Genomic DNA, 6,751 nt, shown 5'->3' with positions numbered 1-6,751 from the left:
GCTCGCTCAGCGCGGCCGGCAAGGCCGAGGGTCGAGCCGGGCGGGGAAGCGGCGACAGAGGTCATGAGCGGGAAGCGACGGGAGCGCAGTGGCGCTGAGGGGACGCGAGGCCGCGGGCACACGCCGGCACGGAATGAGTGGCGCCGCCGCCGCCACCGCCGCCGCTCGGGCGGGGCCCGCTGGCCGGCGCCGGATATGGCACAGTGCACCGCGCCACCGAGCACTCGACGGGGGCGGGGGGAGCCTAGACCTGCGTCTCGGCCCCTTCCGAGCACAGGCGAGGCCGACAGCGGCCGAGTGCGCGCGTGGCATCTCTCTGCCAAGACCGGACCGCGGAGAGAGGAGCGGGCTGTGTGAACACCCCTCTCCGGCCCGGCTGCCTGCAGGGGGCGAGCGCGGCGACTGCCGGGAGCGAGCGCAGGGGGAGGGAGCGGCGCCCACGGGCGCCGACCCCCACACCACGCGCCCCCCACCCGACGGCAAGCCCCGCCACCCTCCTGGGCCGCCGCGGGCCGCCCAAGTCTTTAAACCTCCACCCGGCTCCGTGGCCGAGAACCCTCGGGGGCCCGGAGGCCGGGGCCCATGGCCATCCCCGACCCGGGCCGGCGGGGCACCGCACCCGGGAGGAGCGCGCTGGCACATGGGACCACACGGGTGGCTCGCCGAGGGGAGGCCGCCGAGGCGCGGACGCTAGGTACCTGGCCCTGGGGCTGAGGGAAACTACCTGAAGGCCCCGCGGGGGTGCCTCCCCCACCGCCGCCGCCCTGCTCGGCGGCGGACAGGGCGCCGAGGGGGAAACCCGGCACCCGCCAGCCGGCCCCGGCACCCCTCGGCGGAGCGTCCACCCCCGGGGGCGCGCCCGCCATCCGCTGCCACCACCTCGTCCTCCTCCCGGGGCCCGGGGTTTCCCTCGCTAGCCCGGCGCCGGGTGGCAGCTGCGCCCGGGAGGAGACACGCGGCTCGGGCCGCCCGCGCGGCACAGACCCCACCGCCGCCCCACGGCCACACGCCCGCCGCGGCACCGCGTGCGACACGCTCCCCCCGCGCCACGCCCTCTGACCCTTGCCGGCTCCGACGACGACGCGGGGCCCCGACCCGCGTCGGGGAGGGAGGCGCGGAGGGACGGACGACTGGCTTTTCCCTCTCGCTCGCCGCTGCCCGCCCCGCCCGCACCGCCGGCGGCACGGGCCGGCGGCGGACGGGCAAGCAGCAGAGAGCGGGCGGGGGACAACCGATCCCCACCCTACCGCCACCCCCTACACCCACAGGGGAGGGGGACTCGCGTGCCGCCGACACGGCGGCGGCGCAGAGGAAGGCGAGCGCAGAGGACGCGAGCGCGCACGGTGGCCAGAACGGCGCGGCCAGCGGCTGGCGGCGGGGCGACGGCCGGGCCGGCCCTGGGCAGACCGGCAGCAGACCGGCGCCTGGCTGGGGGGAGGTCGCGCGGCGGGGCGGCACAGCGGGCCGGCAGCAAACCCCTGCTCCTGCCGCCTCTCCCTCCTCCCTCCTTCCTCCTCCTCGCGGCCGAGGAAGGCAGGGAGGGAGGGAGGGAGCACGCGGCGGAGGGGGAGCGCGGCACCCACGGACGTACACCCTGCCATCCCGGCAGCCGCTCCGCACCCTTCCCCTCTCACTAGCCGGCGCGCGGAGTGGCTTTGCTTCGACAACAGCGTGAGCCGCGCTCTGCGCGGAGCGGGCTCCGTCGCTCGAGCGAGCGAGCGAGTGTGCGACGCCCAGCTCGGGCACGGCGCGGCCGGCCCAGCCCCAGTAATGATCCTTCTGCAGGTTCACCTACGGAAACCTTGTTACGACTTTTACTTCCTCTAGATAGTCAAGTTCGACCGTCTTCTCGACGCTTCAGCAGGGCCGTGGCAGACCCCGCCGCGGCCGATCCGAGGACCTCACTAAACCATCCAATCGGTAGTAGCGACGGGCGGTGTGTACAAAGGGCAGGGACTTAATCAACGTGAGCTTATGACCCGCACTTACTGGGAATTCCTCGTTCATGGGGAATAATTGCAATCCCCGATCCCCATCACGAATGGGGTTCAACGGGTTACCCGTGCCTGCCGGCGGAGGGTAGACACAAGCTGAGCCAGTCAGTGTAGCGCGTGTGCAGCCCCGGACATCTAAGGGCATCACAGACCTGTTATTGCTCAATCTAAGGTGGCTGAAGGCCACTTGTCCCTCTAAGAAGTTGGACGCCAACCGCTCGGGGGTCGCATAACTAGTTAGCATGCCAGAGTCTCGTTCGTTATCGGAATTAACCAGATAAATCGCTCCACCAACTAAGAACGGCCATGCACCACCACCCACGGCATCGAGAAAGAGCTCTCACTCTGTCAATCCTGTCCGTGTCCGGGCCGGGTGAGGTTTCCCGTGTTGAGTCAAATTAAGCCGCAGGCTCCACTCCTGGTGGTGCCCTTCCGTCAATTCCTTTAAGTTTCAGCTTTGCAACCATACTCCCCCCGGAACCCAAAGACTTGGGTTTCCTGGGAGCTGCCCGGCGGGTCATGGGAATAACACTGCTGGATCGCAAGTTGGCATTGTTTATGGTCGGAACTACGACGGTATCTGATCGTCTTCAAACCTCCGACTTTCGTTCTTGATTAATGAAAAAACATTCTTGGCAAATGCTTTCGCTTTAGTTCGTTTTGCGCCGGTCCAAGAATTTCACCTCTAGCAGCACAATACGAATGCCCCCAGCCGTCCCTCTTAATCATGGCCCCGTTTCCGAAAACCAACAAAATAGAACCGGAGTCCTATTCCATTATTCCTAGCTGGAGTATTCCGGTGGCCGGCCTGCTTTGAACACTCTAATTTTTTCAAAGTAAACGCTTCGGGCCCCGCGGGACACTCACTTAAGATCATCGAGGGGGCACCGACAGAGAGGGGCTGGGACAGGCGGTAGCTCGCCTCGCGGCGGACTGCCAGCTCGATCCCAAGATCCAACTACGAGCTTTTTAACTGCAGCAACTTTAAGATACGCTGTTGGAGCTGGAATTACCGCGGCTGCTGGCTCCAGACTTGCCCTCCAATGGATCCTCGCTAAAGGATTTAAAGTGGACGCATTCCAATTACAGGGCCTCGAAAGAGTCCTGTATTGTTATTTTTCGTCACTACCTTCCTTGGGTCGGGAGTGGGTAATTTGCACGCCTGCTGCCTTCCTTGGATGTGGTAGCCGTTTCTCAGGCTCCCTCTCCGGAATCGAACCCTGATTCCCCGTTCCCCGTGGTCACCATGGTAGGCACAGACACTACCATCAAAAGTCGATAGGGCAGACATCCGAATGGGTCGTCGCCACCATGGGGGCGTGCGATCGGCTCGAGGTTATCTAGAGTCACCAAAGCCGCCGGGCAAGCCCGGGTTGGTTTTGGTCTGATAAATGCACGCGTCCCCGGAGGTCGGCGCTCGTTGGCATGTATTAGCTCTAGAATTACCACAGTTATCCAAGTAGCAGGAGGGGAGCGACCAAAGGAACCATAACTGATTTAATGAGCCATTCGCAGTTTCACTGTACCGCCCGTGTGCACTTAGACATACATGGCTTAATCTTTGAGACAAGCATATGCTACTGGCAGGATCAACCAGGTAGCCGCGCCCCGGGGCACCGCCCGACGCCAGGCGAACCCCTCTTGGTGGGGAAGGGCGCCGAGCACCCGACCCCGGCGGTCCCCGCCGGCCTTCCCCGCGTGGGGAAGGAGCGGCGACCGCTGCGCAGCTTTTTTCGGCGGCGCGCTCCGGGCTCCTCTCCCGCCGGAGCTGGACGGCGCGTGCGCGCAGTGCGCCGCCACAGCAGCCGGGGCTGACCCGCCCTCCGCGGCCGACCGGCGGCGACGCGCCAGGAACGACGGCTCCCGCCGCCGCGGCGGGAGCGACAGACGTGCTAGAGGAGAACGCGACCTCGAGGCAGGCACGAGTCCCCGACCGGGGCACCCACAAACCAGGGACGGCGCGCTCCGCGGCGGGCAGGGGACGCGGCCACGAAAAGCGCGCACACGGCTGCGGCAGCCCCAACGCGGCAGGGGGACACCCCCCCACACTCGCCGTTCCACAACCCGGAGGCGGGACGCGCCGCGCGGCTCTCTCGCTTTCTTCTCTCCCTCACGCTTTCCGCATCGCTTGCCACCCCCACCGGCTTGCTGCTCGCGGCCGGCACCCACCGGGCCCCGGACCGACGCCGGTACCAGTGCCTCGCGCAACGCTCACGGACCCCTGCGGCTCATGGGGCCGCTCGGCCGTCACACAAACGGGTTCCGCCGGAAAAGCCCCTTCGTTTGGCGCGGAGAACGACGGCCGACGAGCGACCGGGGCACAGGCCCTAAACGCCGCCGCCGCTCTCGCCCCGAGCGAGGCAGCGCCTCACCTGCGACGGGAAGCGAGCTGGAGAGGAGGCCGCCCGTGCCTGAACACCGGACACCGCCGCGGCTCCCCTGGGACAGGGGAGCGCAGAAGAGCTGGCCCGCCGGGGGCCCTCTCCGACGCGACCCTAATGGCCTCATCGATCAGAAAAAGAGCAGCGAACAGCATCGCGTGCGGGCGGGTGTGCAGGAGCAACATCCGCGAGAGGTGCTCGCGCCGACCTGAACATTGGCCCTGGCAAGAGCCGACCCACCGGGGAGCCTCTCCGACGTGCTCGGGGAACGCCTCGGCGGGCGCTGCGTGTGGATGAGGTGAGGTGCATCGTCGGGACGTGGAGGTGCTGCCGCCTCAGCCGTGCCAATCCGCGCGGTCCGGTCCCCCTTCGCCTTCCGAGCCTCCGGGACCGGTGGAAGCCGCCGGGGACGCCCCCGGACGGTCAGCATTCGGGCGCCGGCGGACCACCCGCCGGCTTCCTGCCGCTTTTCTCCACAGCTCCTTCTTTTCTCAGCGACTCGCGCACGCGAGACCGCTTCTCGCTCCCCGGCAGGGCGGGGGGGGGGGTGAGAGGGAGTCGACAGGCAGCTAAGGTTGACCAGTCGAGAGAACCGACGCCCGAGCCCACGCCGCCACCGACGCCGCACGCCCCCTTCTCGTGCGCTGGCTCCACCAGCCGCAAGTGCTTGCTCAGCACCGCTTCCGGAGCAGAGTCCTCGCTCTCTCCTGTAGACGGACAAAAAAGTCACTGCCCCCGAAACGCTCCAAGACCTTTTCAAGAGTCCCGCAGCGAGGCACCCGAGAGCAACCGACTTTTACCTCGACGTAACTGGAGGCAGAAAGAAACAGCGATGCCTATGACACCTTCCGAGCCGTGGCACGACCTACTCATCTACCGCTAGCCCCACGATGCCGTCCCGTCGGAGACAGGGTAGACGTGGCCGCCGTTCCCACAGCCCGACCGTCAGCGACCTCCTCCAGACGGGCAGACGGGACGCCCTCGGTAGGACACGGGTAGACCAGGCGGCCACAGGGAACACGGTATACCTCCCAACCGCGGGAGGACACAGGGAGACCTGCCGGCCGGGACTGAACGCCGTCGGTCTGCCTTCCTTCGCTTTTCGTACAGGCCATTCCGGCCCTTTTCGGACCTTTTCGGGCCTTTTCGGACCTTTCCGGCACTTTTCAATGCTTTTCGCGTGGGCGGAACCACTCGGGAACCGCGCGACCGACCGACAGACGGACGCCTTTGGACATCCGCGCGCATGCGTCCTTCGGCTTCCGGGTAGACCCGGACGCCGTTCTCGGCCGAGCGTGAGCCTCTGATGTCAGACCGACAGGCGGTCCGAGGCAACCAGGGGCCACGGCCGCGACCTAGAGCTCTCGAACACCTGTCTCCCCGTAGCCCGGCAACCGGACCCTATTCGCCTGGGGCAGGTTGGGATGGGGGGGAGCGACTTTGCACCACGCTAAGCAACTACATGTTTCGTTTTCACAGCACTGGTTTGCTTTGATATGCTTCTCCTGCCACTGCTACGCTTTGCTTTTCCTGACCCTGCTTGACTATGATTTTCCTGATAAGGCTTTCTTTTCCTTCTGAGGCTTTCATTTGTCTTGCATTTCTTACCTTTGCATTGCCGACTATACCCGGCATGAGGGCCCTGCGGTCTTTCCCCCACAGACATGTGCTTTCCTTTGTTTTGCTTTGCTTTGTATTCCTGCCACAGCTTTGCTTTACTTTCTCTGCTCTGCTTTGCTTTTCCTACGCCTGCTGTGCTTTGCCTTGCCTCAAACTGCTTTCTTTCTTTTGCTCTACATTTCCTGGCACTGCTTTGCTTTTCCTTGTGCTACTTCACTTTGCTTTGCTCTGCCTTGCACTGCTTTGCCTTTCCTGGACACGCTTTACTTTGCTTTTCCTGGCCCTGCTATCCTTGTTTTTTTTTTTGTTTTTGTTTTTTTGTTTTGATTTGTTTGTTTGTTTGTTTTTTATTTTAATATAGATACATATTCATTGCATTGCTTTGTTTTATTTTTGGACCTTTTTGCTTAGGTTTTCCTGGCCGCGCTTTGCTTTGCCTGGCCCTGCTTGTCATTTCTTTTCATTGTGCCGCATTCTTTTCCCTAGCAGGGCTTTGCTTTGTCTTGCTCGGCTTTCCTCTTCATTGCTCTGCTCTCCTGTGCTGCGCTAGGCTTCCTTTGCAGACTGTCCCGCCGATTTTGCCGATGAGTCGATCGGTATATTTAGGAACGCATAAACCCTCAGACACACAGCTGGGCCTCCCCGCAGCCCGCACACTGTCCCCTCGCAACTCGAGGGTGGGGGCAGCAGGCCTGGCCACCCGACATGGTCAATTTTGTGGCCTCAGCCGTGTGGCCTGCTGCTACGTGGGCCCCA

The 6,751-nt window shown here is 64.4% G+C and overlaps 1 long non-coding RNA gene and 1 pseudogene across 3 annotated transcripts in view; both read right to left on the bottom strand.

The window, feature by feature from the left end:
* The window catches only part of LOC136786749 (uncharacterized), a 43,093-nt gene extending 36,706 nt beyond the window's left edge, over window positions 1-6,387 (bottom strand). For 2 of the 3 annotated variants that reach the window (XR_010826239.1, XR_010826240.1), the window contains exon 1: window positions 4,616-6,387. This is a non-coding gene — a long non-coding RNA (uncharacterized lncRNA). The remainder of the gene's footprint in view (window positions 1-4,615) is intronic. The other variant, XR_010826241.1, reaches the window with a different exon arrangement.
* On the bottom strand, window positions 1,769-3,594 carry LOC136786845 (18S ribosomal RNA; annotated as a pseudogene).
* Window positions 6,388-6,751: the final 364 nt, after the last annotated feature.

This window comes from Anser cygnoides, chromosome 22 (genome assembly GCF_040182565.1).
Source record: "Anser cygnoides isolate HZ-2024a breed goose chromosome 22, Taihu_goose_T2T_genome, whole genome shotgun sequence".
Lineage (NCBI taxonomy): Eukaryota > Metazoa > Chordata > Aves > Anseriformes > Anatidae > Anser > Anser cygnoides.
Note: the sequence above shows the minus strand (reverse complement) of the source record. Positions and strands in the feature narration are given on the sequence as shown.